Below are 12,509 nucleotides of genomic sequence, written 5' to 3'. Positions count from 1 at the left end.
AAGCTCCACAACCAGAGAACAGTTCAGCACAGCACAATACTGCTCTTCCAAAATCCTTCTCAACCACATAGCTCCAAATGGGGCTCTTGTACTGCCCTTGTATCTGACTGTTCAAAGTCAGCACACAGCTGCTCCACCTCACCTTCTCACTGAAATCCAATCTTGTGAATAAACACTGCCAGTGCCCCTTCTATCTACCAAAAGAATATTCAACTGTCATCCTGCACTTGTAGTTGAATCTTTCCTTGGTGCTGTCAAGGTGGTCAGTATACAGCTTCATGAGCCAGGGGAGCAAGGGTAGTCTGTGTTGCCCAGAATCCCTATGGGCATTTCCATATTGCCTATGGTAATCCACTGCTAGGGAAAGAATGTCCCTGCTAGAAGTTTTCTGAACAGTCCTGTGTTCTTAAAGATGCATGAGTCATGCACCTTCCCTGACCAGCCAAATTGATGTTGGTGAAGCATTTCAGTGATCCACCAACACTTGTATAACCATAGAAAAGTAGCCCTTTCTACTGATGTACTCTGTGGCAAGGTGGACTGGTGCCAAAATAGGGATGTGTGTGCTGTCTATTGCTCCACTGCTGTTTGGGAACCCCATTGCTGCAAAGCAGCCACTATGTCCTGCATGTTGCCAACAGTCATTGTCCTGCATCACAGAAGACTATTAATGGCACTATATATCTGGATAATTATGGCCCCCCACCGTGGATTTTCCAGCTCCAGAATGGTTTACCACTGACCAGTAGCAATCCAGTATTACAAGCCTCCAGAGCAGGATTGCCACTCACTTCTCTACTGTCAATGCAACTCTCATTTTGGTGTCTCTGCTCTCGATGGGTGGGACAAGCTTTGCACACTGATCCAGGAATGTGGCCTTTCACATCCACAAGTTCTGAAGACATTGCTCATTGTCCCAATCCTGCATTATAATGCCCTCCCACCAGTCAGGGCTCATTTCTTGGGCCCAGAGCTCCACCATCTGCAACTGCTCCATCAATACCACCAATACTTTGAATTGTTTTTCATGTCATCCTTTAGCAAACTGTCCTCAAAAGAACTGTCATGTCCCCCAGTGTTGCAGTACATCCTTCAGGTCTGCAAATACAGAATGATCATGCCTCCTGTATTTGCAATATTGCATCTGCAACTTTCACAAGAACCCTGCAGAGTTCTGTGGGCTCCATGCTTCACTCAGAAATAGCGGATATCGAAAAATGCCATGAGGATTTGTGGGATTAAACAAAAGACGCAAAAATTATGGGATATGGATGGCATTATGGGATGGAGAAAATTAAAGGTTGGGAACTTGACCCCTAGAGACCTAGTCACCCCTGGTGACTTATTTCTATCCCATAACACATTGCAAAAATTTCCCAACTGGCATTGTGCCAGAGTGGTGCATGGCACACCAATCTATGTTGCACTAAACTTTGCATTTACACAAGCACGCCTGGTGAGTATATGTAGTGTCAATGCAAGCAGCCAAATATGCACCTGCACAAACAATTGTGATGGGGCAAGGCCAGATGGCTATAGAAAAGTAGTCTTATTGGGATCCGGGAAGTGGGTGGGCGAAGCCTGTCCACTGCTAAAGGATCTCCCCCAGCCTAAAAGGGGGATCCACAGAACCTAGATGCCAAAAAAATTCCGGGGGACAACTAATAAAATAAAAGGGATAGGAGTGCGGTCAAAGGGTCAAATGAAGGGAACCGGACGGGAACACTGAGCAGAGAACTCCGGACAGCGCCCACTGCTCCTCAAAGGTGTCAAAGGAATCAGAGGACGCCGCCCAGAGGAACTCTGCCCAGATACTTGAACGGACCGAGGATCGGAAATAGGCCCCACAGTCACAGGAGACTCCATCGGCCAACCTCCTCACTCTGGTTTTGTAGATGGCCATTTTAGCTAGGGCCAGGAGGAGGTTGACCAGGAGATCCCGTGACTTTGTGGGGCCACGGATAGGGAGTGCATAAATGAGAAGGTGAGGGGAGAAGTGCAACCAAAAACGTAATAAAATATTGGTGAGGAGCCGGAATAGGGGCTGCAGCCTGGCACACTCCAGGTAGACATGTGCCAGGGTATCCCTCACGCCGCAAAAGGGACAGGTGTCTGGGATTGAAGTTAACCGCGCCAAGTACATGCCCGTGCTCACGGCTCCGTGAAGGAGCGGCCAACTGACATCCCCAGAGGGCCTTGGGACTAAGGTGGAATATAGGCTGGCCCACCGGGGCTCCTCACCCTCCAAAGGTGGCAGAAGGTCCCACCATTTTGTATCGGGGCGGGACACGAGGGTGCGGGCGTGAAGGGTGTGGAGCACGAGCGTGTAGAGATGTTTTCTTGGCACGGTTTGAAAGCGGACCGGCTGCATCTCGTGCAGCCGGCTTCTAGTGAAGGGATCGGTTGGGTCCACGGGGCAGGGGTCCAATTAAAAGGTCCGGCGGGCCTGGGATAACGGGTGGGCGGGGCGTGCCCTCGTGCAGGACCCGGTCGAGATAAACCTGAGCAGCAGGCGGCAAAGCGGCCTTCATCTCCTGAAGTATGCGCCGGGGAGTAAAAGGTCTGGAAAGCCCCATGCGCTGAGCGAAGGTTAGGGGATCCAGCCAGTCTCCCTGGTCATAGTCCAGGAGGTCTCCGACTCTTGTGACCTCTGCCAGGACCAAACTCTGGTGCAACGAGCGGGACTCCGCCACCTGCACACGGAGCTGGGGATTGTGTAGCAGGGGCTCCGCGAGGACATCTGCCCCCTTGGTGGCCGCCACGGACTTGGTCGTTGTAAAGAGTTTCCAGGTCCGGAGGAGGTCCTGGTAGAAGACCGACAGCCCGGAGAGGTCTTGCGGAAGACCTCTCGGATGGAGATAAAGGAGCTGCCGGTCGTATCGGGGCCCTCGGAAGCGGCGCAGGAAGGCGTGCGCCAGTATGCTCCACGCCGGACTACCTGCACCATAAAGGAGCCTCTGCAGGGTCTGGAGACAGAAGACGTGGATCTGAGTAAGCAGACATTTTAGGCCCTGCCCTCCCTCCTCCAGGGGTAGATGGAGAACCCCTGCAGGGACCCAGTGCAGTCCTAACCAAAAGAACTCCAGAATCGATGTCCGGAGGTTGGTCAGGAAAGCCGGGGCCGGGACCAGGGTGTTGAGCCGGTACCAGAGCATGGACAGGACTAATTGATTAAGCACTAACGCTCTCCCTCGAAGGGAGAGGCACCGGAGTAGTCCTGTCCATTTCCGGAGCCGCTTTATCACCCCGCCCTCTAAATTCTGCCAGTTCTCCGGTGGAGAGGGATGCGTGGCAGAAAGGTAAACGCCCAGATAGAGCAGCAGACCCGTGCTCCACCGGATGGCCTGAAGCGCGGGTGGAGGGAACTCGCGCCAGTCCCCTACCACCAAGCCAGAGCTCTTGACCCAGTTGACCCGCGCAGAGGAGGCTGCTGAATAGATGGCCTGGCAAGCCTCCACCCGCACCAAGTCGCCCGGGTCCTGGACCACGAGGAGCACGTCATCAGCGTACGCCGACAGGACCAGCCGCAGCTCCGGCTCCCGCAGCACCAACCCTGTCAACCTCCTTCGGAGGAGACAGAGGAAGGGCTCGATCACCAGAGCGTACAGCTGGCCTGAGAGGGGGCACCCCTGCCGTACTCCTCGCCCGAAGCTGACCTGTTCGGTCAGGGTCCAGTTGAGCCTTACCAGACACTCTGCGGAAGTGTACAGCACCCGGAGAAAATTCACAAACCTGGGTCCGAATCCAAACGCCTGCAGAGTGCTCAGGAGATACCCGTGATCCACCCTGTCGAACGCCTTCTCCTGATCTAAGGACAGGAGGGCGAACGACAGACCATCCGTACACCCAAGTTCCAATAGGTCCCGGACCAGATATAGGTTGTCGAAGATGCTGCGGCCCGGGATGTTGTAGGTCTGGTCTGGGTGGACCACGTCCGCCAGCACGGACCCTAGCCTCAGGGAGATGGCTTTTGCCATGATTTTGTAGTCCGTGCTGAGGAGCGAGACGGGATGCCAATTTCGTAAATCGTGGAGGTCCCCCTTCTTCGGCAATAAGGCCAGCACGGCTCGCCTGCACGAAAGAGGGAGGACCCCGCTCTGCAAAGACTCAGCCCAGACGGTCACTAGGTCTGGGCCCAGGACGTCCCAGAACACGCGGTAGAACTCCACGGTCAGCCCGTCCATGCCCGGAGATTTATTGGTGGGCATGCGACGGAGGGCTTCCGAGAACTCAGTCAGAGTGAGAGGCAGCTCTAGCCGGTCTCGGTCGCCCACACTGACCATCGGGAGCTCCTCCCAAAGCACTCTGCAAGCGTTAGGATCAATCGGATCTAGGGAGAAAAGGCTTGCGTAGAAGGCTCTCGCCCTCTCGCACATCTCCACCGGATCCGTGAGGGGGGTGCCATATTCTGCCAGTAGGCAGATGATATGTTTCTTAGCCCCCCTCTTTTTCTCCAGGGCATAGAAGAAGCAGGAGCCGCAATCCATCTCCCGAAGGAGATGGATGAGGAATCGAACAAAGGCACCCCGGGCCCGATGGTCCTCGAGGGTCCAGAGCTCCTCCCGCTTCTCCCGGCACGCTCTGCAGAGGGGTGGATCCTCGGGGCTGGCGGCCAGACGCCTCTCCAGCTCTAAGACCTCCCGTTCCAACTGCTCTATCGCCGCATCCCTCCGTCGGCTGGCACCCCGGGTGTAGTCACGGCAGAAGAGCCGGGCGCACACCTTCCCTAAGTCCCACCATGGCCACGCAGAGGGAAAGGCACGCCGCTGCCCTCGCCGGGCCAGCCAGAACTCCCGGAAGGACGCCACGAAGCCCGCATCCTCCAGCAAGCTGTTGTTAAAATGCCAATAGGCCGGCCCCGGCCTCTCCACGCAGAGGGAGGCTGTCACGGTGGCTATATGATGGTCAGAAAATGGGGCTGGCCGGATGCTGGAGGAGTGGGCTCGTGAAAGATGAAAGCGTGATCAATAAATCCGGTCCAACCGGGAGTGGCACGACCGATGGGCCTCCACCCGGACAAAGGTGAACGTGGAAGTGTCATCCGGGTGGTCATCACGCCAGACGTCCACCAGGGAGTGGTGTTCGACTATCTCCTGAAGGACGGCAATGGCGGCCGGGCTCTGCTCGGTCCCCGAGCGGTCCCGCTCCTCAAGGGTGATGTTAAACTCCCCTCCCAGGACCAGGCACTCCTGAGGATCCAAGGTGCCGAGGAGAGCGGATGCCTGCTGATAGAATTGCAGCCGCTCCGGGCTCGCTGCTGGGGCATAGATGTTGATGAGGTTGACTACGAGCCCCTCCATGCAGACCCGGAGATGCAGCAGGCGACCCGGCACAGCCTCGGCAACCCCCATCACCTCGGGCCGTAGGTCGGGGGAGAACAGGGTCACCACTCCAGCCATACAAACTGTGAGGTGGCTAAAGTAGACCCTGTCCCCCCAATCCAGCCGCCAGCTGTCTTCGGCGGTCGGATCCGTATGGGTCTCCTGCAGGAAAACCACAGAGTACCTCCCCTCTCGAAGGAAGGAGAGCACCTGGGACCTGCGGAGACCCATTCTACAGCCACGGGTGTTCAATGTTGCGATGGTAAAGGGTGCCATGAGGAGGGCTGGGGGGGATCCTCGCCAGCAGGGATGCTCGTGGCTCCCGGCAGGCTTCGCAGCAGTCCGTGACCCACCCCGTAGGTGAGTAAGGAGTCACGGAAGTGGCAGACCCGCTGGTAGGCCGCGGCGCCCTGCCTCCCGGTCCTTTTCCCCTCTCCCATGAGGGCCCTTGCGGCCCGGAGGATTTGATTAAAGTCCCCCCATCGCTGGAGGGCAAGCTGGACTTTGTTGCGGGAGCCACGGACGTCTTCTAAAAACTCCCGCAACTCCTCTCGCAGCGCATGGGGGGCTGGGGTTATGGTCTGGTTGCTCCCTGACGGAGCCCTTGGTATAGCCCCCTGGCCCAGCGAGATGGGCAGACAGGGTGCAGACCCCCGACGGGGCTCTTGATGGGTTGACCTGAATGCTGGGGCGATAGGGGGCGGCGGAGTGAGGATAGCAGCCCCTGGTGGGTTGGGACGGGTAAACACAAAGGCCACTCCCTGGGAGTCATCTGTTGGAAAGGGGAAGGAGACAGTCCCAGGGGTGGCAATAATATCTCGGGAGGTGGGCGGGATAAGGGCAGGGGCAGGGGTAGAGGTGAGAGTCTGGGTTGGGAGAGGGCTCTCACTCATGCCGGGCGCAAGCTCTCTGGTGGATTTGGCAGCCACGGCATCAGGAGGTGAACTTTCTTCTGTAGGGTCCTCTCCCGGGAAGGAGGTCGAATGCTCCTCACCAGCGAGGAATGCCCCTGGTGGCTCAGGTTCCAGCCGCGTGGCACTGGCCATCGCCTCAACTGGCTCGGCGGCTCTCAATGGGGTGCCCTCTGCAGCCGGGTTGATGGAGGAGTCCAGGGACTCCTCGGAGGTGGGAGCAGAAGCAATGGTTAGGGGGAGGGAACATGGGGAAAGGGGGGCTGGAGTGAAGTCGCCCAGATCGAGGCCCGCTGGCATAGGATCGTCCTCCCCCTGGGTGACCGGAGTCAGACCGAGGGCCTCGATCTCCTCATATATAGACGGGAAATTGTTTTCCGCTACCCCGGGATTCTCCCCGCCGGCACCTAATGCGACGGTTACTTCGGGGCACACTGGGGTTTCAGATGGTGCCTCGGGGGTCTTGGAGGGGAGGGACTCCCGTGCAGGGGAGATACTGCCTCCCAGTGCTGCCACGTCTTCCCCAGCCGGCTCTAGTGGGTGGAACACACCCATGGGTAGAGCAGAAGGCTCGGCATCGGTGCCCCCCTTCCTGGTCTTCCGGGGGGCTTCCACGTCAGATGGGAGGAGCGGAGCTCGAGCCTTCTGCTTGCCCCGCTTCCCCTGGACTAGGGCCCAGCCCTCCATGGCATCATCCGGGGGCTGGTTAGCAGAGGTTGTGTCAGGGCGCAGAGGCGATGTCTCAGGGACTCGAGGGGGTAACGGTGGAGCAGCACAAGGGAGGGAAGATTCCCCTTGGGGCGGGCCCTCTTCCATGCTTGGCGGTGTCCCTGCCGCACCCTCCTCCACAGGCCTCGCCAGATTGCAAACAGTGGGGGCGGGGTTCTCCCGCTCGTCTGGGCATAGTGGGGGAGGTGCCCCTTGGGCCTGAGCGGGAGCAATGGTGGATTGGGAAGGAGGAGGGGCGGTTTCGGGCGCCGGGCAGCCAGGGGCGTCGGCTATGACGGGGCTGGTGCCCTGCCGGGGCTCGGGGGTCCTGGATGCCCCTCCTTCCCGGGCCAGGGGGCAGTCCCTCCGGACGTGCCTCATCGCCCGGCAGAGGTAGCACCGGGCCTCCCCCGTGGAGTAATGCACCTGGTAACGGGCCCCCTGGTAGGGGACTAGGAAGGACCCCTCCAGGGCCTCTCCGTCGCGCGCCGCCGGCGGCAGTTGAAGCTGCACTTGCCGGCGGAACGAGAGGACGTGACGGAGGGCGGGATCTTTGCAACCCAACGGGAGAGGGCTGATGACAGAGATGGGCTTCCCCAAGGTAGAAAGGGCGGGTAACAGGGCGGCATTGGGGAGAAAGGGAGGGACGGAGGTCAGGACCAGGCGGACGCCCAGGTCCTCTAGCGGCTCTAAGGGGACGAACACGCCCCCCACCGCCAGGCCCTTCTCCACTGCCTCCTGGGCGGCGGCCTCCTCTGCTAAGAAGAAGACGACCTTGCTATACATTTTGGAGGCTGCCACAATGGCCGTGGGCCGCACCATCCTCGCCAACGCCAGCACATAGGTCTCCACATGGGGCGAGGTGGGCACCAGGAGGCAACGGACGCCGTGCTTCCTGGTCATGGTGGGAAAGGGGCCTCGGCCGCTATAGATGGTAGCGGAGGTGGTGGGCTGGAGAAATGATGTAGCGGCAGGCGCGGGGGCTGCCGCCACCTGGGCGTATGCTCTGGGGGCCGGGGGAGGGACACCTGCAGAGCTGGTGGAGGGAACTGCGGGGAGGGGCGCCCCAGCTGGAGATGGGGCCGGGGCATTGGGGGCAGCCCCTGCCATGGAGGGCCTGGTCTTCTTAGCGGGGCCCTTCCCCTTCTTCTTCCCCTGGCCCTTCCCGCCGGCTGGGGGGGCTCCCCCCAAATCTGAGGGGGTGATAGACGTGGCAGCAGTGGAGGTCAACCCGGTGCCCGTCGCTGCTGGTGCCCCAGCGGGGGCGATGGCAGATGGTTTGGCAGCGGAGGTAGAAGCTTGGGGGGGTGACGGAGGGGCAGGCGGGGGAGGGGGAGCTCGGGCTACTGGAGAGGTCTCACCCGTCTCATCCCCCGCCATCATGAGCAAGGAGGAAAGGGGGGACACCAAAAGGAGGAGGGGAGAGTGGAAGCAGGTCGACCACTCCTCCCCGCTAGGCTGCAGGCAGGGGAGGAGGGCGCCAAAAGGGGTGGGCTGGACGGGGGGCAATCAAGGGTTAGGGGTCAGTCACCAACACAAGGTGGAATTCCGGCTCCTCTTGGTGCACTTCGGGAGTGGGGGATACAACAACATTGAGGGTGCAGTGAAGAGGGTTGCAACTAAAATGGGGAATTGCACAAGCGCATGGGAGGGGGCATGAGCACACGGAGCGAGGGGCTAAGCGGTCTGGAGGTAGAACAGGGAAACCAAGGGGCTAGCTTCAGAGGCTGGGGCGGGGCAAACAAACAAAGGCTGCAGAAGGAAATGGGCGGGGCAGGCAAACAAACTGAAGCTAGTAAGGGGGGCTGGATCAAAAGAGGAGGCAAAGCAAGTGGCAAATGGGGCAGGTAGTAAAGGGCAAAGCTGGGGGGTAGGCAGTCCAGGGGGGGGCACATGTGCCCATGTGCACTTGCACAAGTCTTTTTTTAGCTGGCTGCTGCTTCTGGCCCAAAGGGTGGAAATAGGGCGTGGCAAGCCAAGCAAGCAGCTGAGTCCAGAGGCAGGAGCTGAGGCAGATGGTATACAGCCAGTGGGGGTGATGGAGGGGGTAGCGGTGGTGGTAATAGTGGTGGGTGTTGGGGGGGACACACAGATGGATTGGGGGGCAGCTCCACGCCACACCCCCTGTGTCCCTACAAACACAGTCAAGACCCCCACCACAAGAGCACAGTTTGAAAATTACTCAGTCTTAGGCCCCCTCCATGGTGGTCTGTAAAGTCTCTAGGTGCTCACCCACTGGTAGATGGTCCTCTTCTCCTCCTCCTCGGGCTTCAGCAGCTCCAGGTAGCAGACTCCACAGGAACAGCAGCAGCTCCAGGAACTCCAGGTGGTAGTCCAAGCAAGCAGAAAGGACCCCTCTCAGGTGATGGTGGTGGTGGTATCCACAACAACAGTGGCTGGGGTCCCTCACTCCTGCTCTCTGGGGATTGGGCTAGCAGCCCCCCCCCAAGGCTGCAGTTGGAGCAGTAGCAGCACCTGAGAGTGGGGGGTCCAGCAGCCAAGTAGCAGAGAAGGGGGGGTGTTTGGCCCAGCCAGGGGAGCAGCTGGAGCAGCATGGAGAGCTTAGGGCCTAGTAGCAGCAGGAGTAGCAGCTTCCCACCTCCCTCCAAGCTAGAAGGCTATGGAAGAGCACTCTTATTGGGATCCGGGAAGTGGGCGGGCGAAGCCCGTCCACTGCTAAAGGGTCCCCCCCAGCCTAAAAGGGGGATCCACAGGACCTAGATACCCAAAAAATTCCGGGGGACAACTAATAAAATAACAGGGACAGGAGTGCGGTCAAAGGGTCAAAAGAAGGGAACCGGACGGGGACACCGAGCAGAGAACCCCGGACAGAGCCCACTGCTCCTCAAAGGCGTCAAGGGAGTCAGAGGACGCCGCCCAGAGGAACTCTGCCCGGATACGTGAACGGACCGAGGATCGGAAATAGGCCCCACAGTCACAGGAGACTCCATCGGCCAACCTCCTCACTCTGGTTTTGTAGATGGCCATTTTAGCTAGGGCCAGGAGGAGGTTGACCAGGAGATCCCGGGACTTTGTGGGGCCACGGATAGGGAGTGCATAAATGAGAAGGTGAGGGGAGAAGTGCAACCAAAAACGTAATAAGATATTGGTGAGGAGCCGGAATAGGGGCTGCAGCCTGGCACACTCCAGGTAGACATGTGCCAGGATATCCCTCACGCCGCAAAAGGGGCAGGTGTCTGGGATTGTGGTGAACTGCGCCAAGAACATGCTCGTGCTCACGGCTCCGTGAAGGAGCCGCCAACTGACATCCCCGGCGGGCTTTGGGACTAAGATGGAATATAGGCTGGCCCACCGGGGCTCTTCACCCTCCAAAGGTGGCAGGAGGTCCCGCCATTTTGTATCGGGGCGGGACACGAGGGTGCGGGCGTGAAGGGTGTGGAACACGAGCGTGTAGAGATGTTTTCTTGGCGCGGTTTGAAAACAGACCGGCTGCATCTCGTGCAGCCGGCTTCTAGTGAAGGGGTGAAGGGATCGGTTGGGTCCACGGGGGAGGGGTCCAATTAAAAGGTCCGGCGGGCCTGGGGTAGTGGGTGGGCGGGGCGTGCCCTCGTGCAGGACCCGGTCGAGATAAACCCAAGCAGCGGGCGGCAAAGCGGCCTTCACCTCCTGAAGTATGCATCGGGGAGTACAAGGTCTGGAAAGCCCCATGCGCTGAGCGAAGGTTAGGGGATCCAGCCAGTCTCCCCGGTCATAGTCCAGGAGGTCTCCGACTCTTGTGACCTCTGCCAGGACCAACCACTGGCGCACCGAGCGGGACTCCGCCACCTGCAAACGGAGCTGGGGGTTGTGTAGCAGGGGCTCCGCGAGGAGATCTGCCCCCTCGGTGGCCGCCACGGACCTGCCCGTTGTAAAGAGTTTCCAGGTCCGGAGGAGGTCCTGGTAGAAGACCGGCAGCCCGGAGAGGTCTCGCGGAAGACCTCTCGGATGGAGATAAAGGAGCTGTCGGTCGTATCGGAGCCCTCGGAAGCGGCGCAGGAAGGCGTGCGCCAGTATGCTCCACGCCGGACTACCTGCACCATAAAGGAGCCTCTGCAGGGTCTGGAGGCGGAAGACGTGGACCTGAGTAAGCAGACATTTGAGGCCCTGCCCTCCCTCCTCCTCAGGTAGATGGAGAACCCCTGCAGGGACCCAGTGCAGTCCTGACCAAAAGAACTCCAGAATCGATGTCTGCAGGTTGGTCAGGAAAGCCGGGGCTGGGACCAGGGTGTTGAGCCGGTACCAAAGCATGGACAGGACTAGTTGATTAAGCACTAACGCTCTCCCTCGAAGGGAGAGGCACCGGAGCAGTCCTGTCCATTTCCGGAGCCGCTCTATCACCCCGCCCTCTAAATTCTGCCAGTTCTCCGGCGGAGAGGGATGCGTGGCAGAAAGGTAAACGCCCAGATAGAGCAGCGGACCCGTGCTCCACCGGATGGCTTGAAGCGCGGGTGGGCGGGGGCTCGCCTGCTGCCAGTCCCCTACCACCAAGCCAGAGCTCTTGACCCAGTTGACCCGCGCAGAGGAGGCTGCTGAATAGATGGCCTGGCAAGCCTCCACTCGCACCAAGTCGCCCGGGTCCTGGACCATGAGGAGCACGTCATCAGCGTACGCCGACAGGACCAGCCGCAGCTCCGGCTCCCTCAGCACCAACCCTGTCAACCTCCTTCGGAGGAGACAGAGGAAGGGCTCGATCGCCAGAGCGTACAGCTGGCCTGAGAGGGGGCACCCCTGCCGTACTCCTCGCCCGAAATTGACCGGTTCGGTCAGGGTCCAGTTGAGCCTTACCAGACACTCTGTGGAAGCGTACAGCACCCGGAGAAAGTTCACAAACCTGGGTCCGAAGCCAAACGCCTGCAGAGTGCTCAGGAGATACCCGTGATCCATCCTGTCGAACGCCTTCTCCTGATCTAAGGACAGGAGGGCGAACGACAGACCATCCCTACACCCAAGTTCCAATAGGTCCCGGACCAGATAGAGGTTGTCGAAGATGCTGCGGCCCGGGACGGTGTAGGTCTGGTCTGGGTGGACCACATCCGCCAGCACGGACCCTAGCCTCAGGGAGGTGGCTTTTGCCACGATTTTGTAGTCCGTGCTGAGGAGCGAGACGGGACGCCAATTTCATAAATAGCGGAGGTCCCCCTTCTTCGGCAATAAGGCGAGCACGGCTCGCCTGCACGAAAGAGGGAGGACCCCGCTCTGCAAAGACTCGGCCCAGACGGTGACTAGGTCTGGGCCCAGGACGTCCCAGAACACGCGGTAGAACTCCACGGTCAGCCCGTCCATGCCCGGAGATTTATTGGTGGGCATGCGACGGAGGGCTTCCGAGAACTCAGTCAGAGTGAGAGGCAGCTCTAGCCGGTCTCGGTCGCCCACGCTGACCGTCGGGAGCTCCTCCCACAGCACTCTGCAAGCGTTAGGATCGGTCAGCTCCGGGGAGAAAAGGCTTGCGTAGAAGGCTCTCGCCCTCTCGCACATCTCCACCGGATCCGTGAGGGGGGTGCCATCTTCTGTCAGTAGGCAGATGATATGTTTCTTAGCCCCCCTCTTTTTTTCCAGGGCGTAGAAGAAG

Source organism: Dermochelys coriacea, chromosome 1, assembly GCF_009764565.3.
Source record: "Dermochelys coriacea isolate rDerCor1 chromosome 1, rDerCor1.pri.v4, whole genome shotgun sequence".
Taxonomy (NCBI): Eukaryota; Metazoa; Chordata; order Testudines; family Dermochelyidae; genus Dermochelys; species Dermochelys coriacea.
This window is presented reverse-complemented; position numbering follows the sequence as displayed.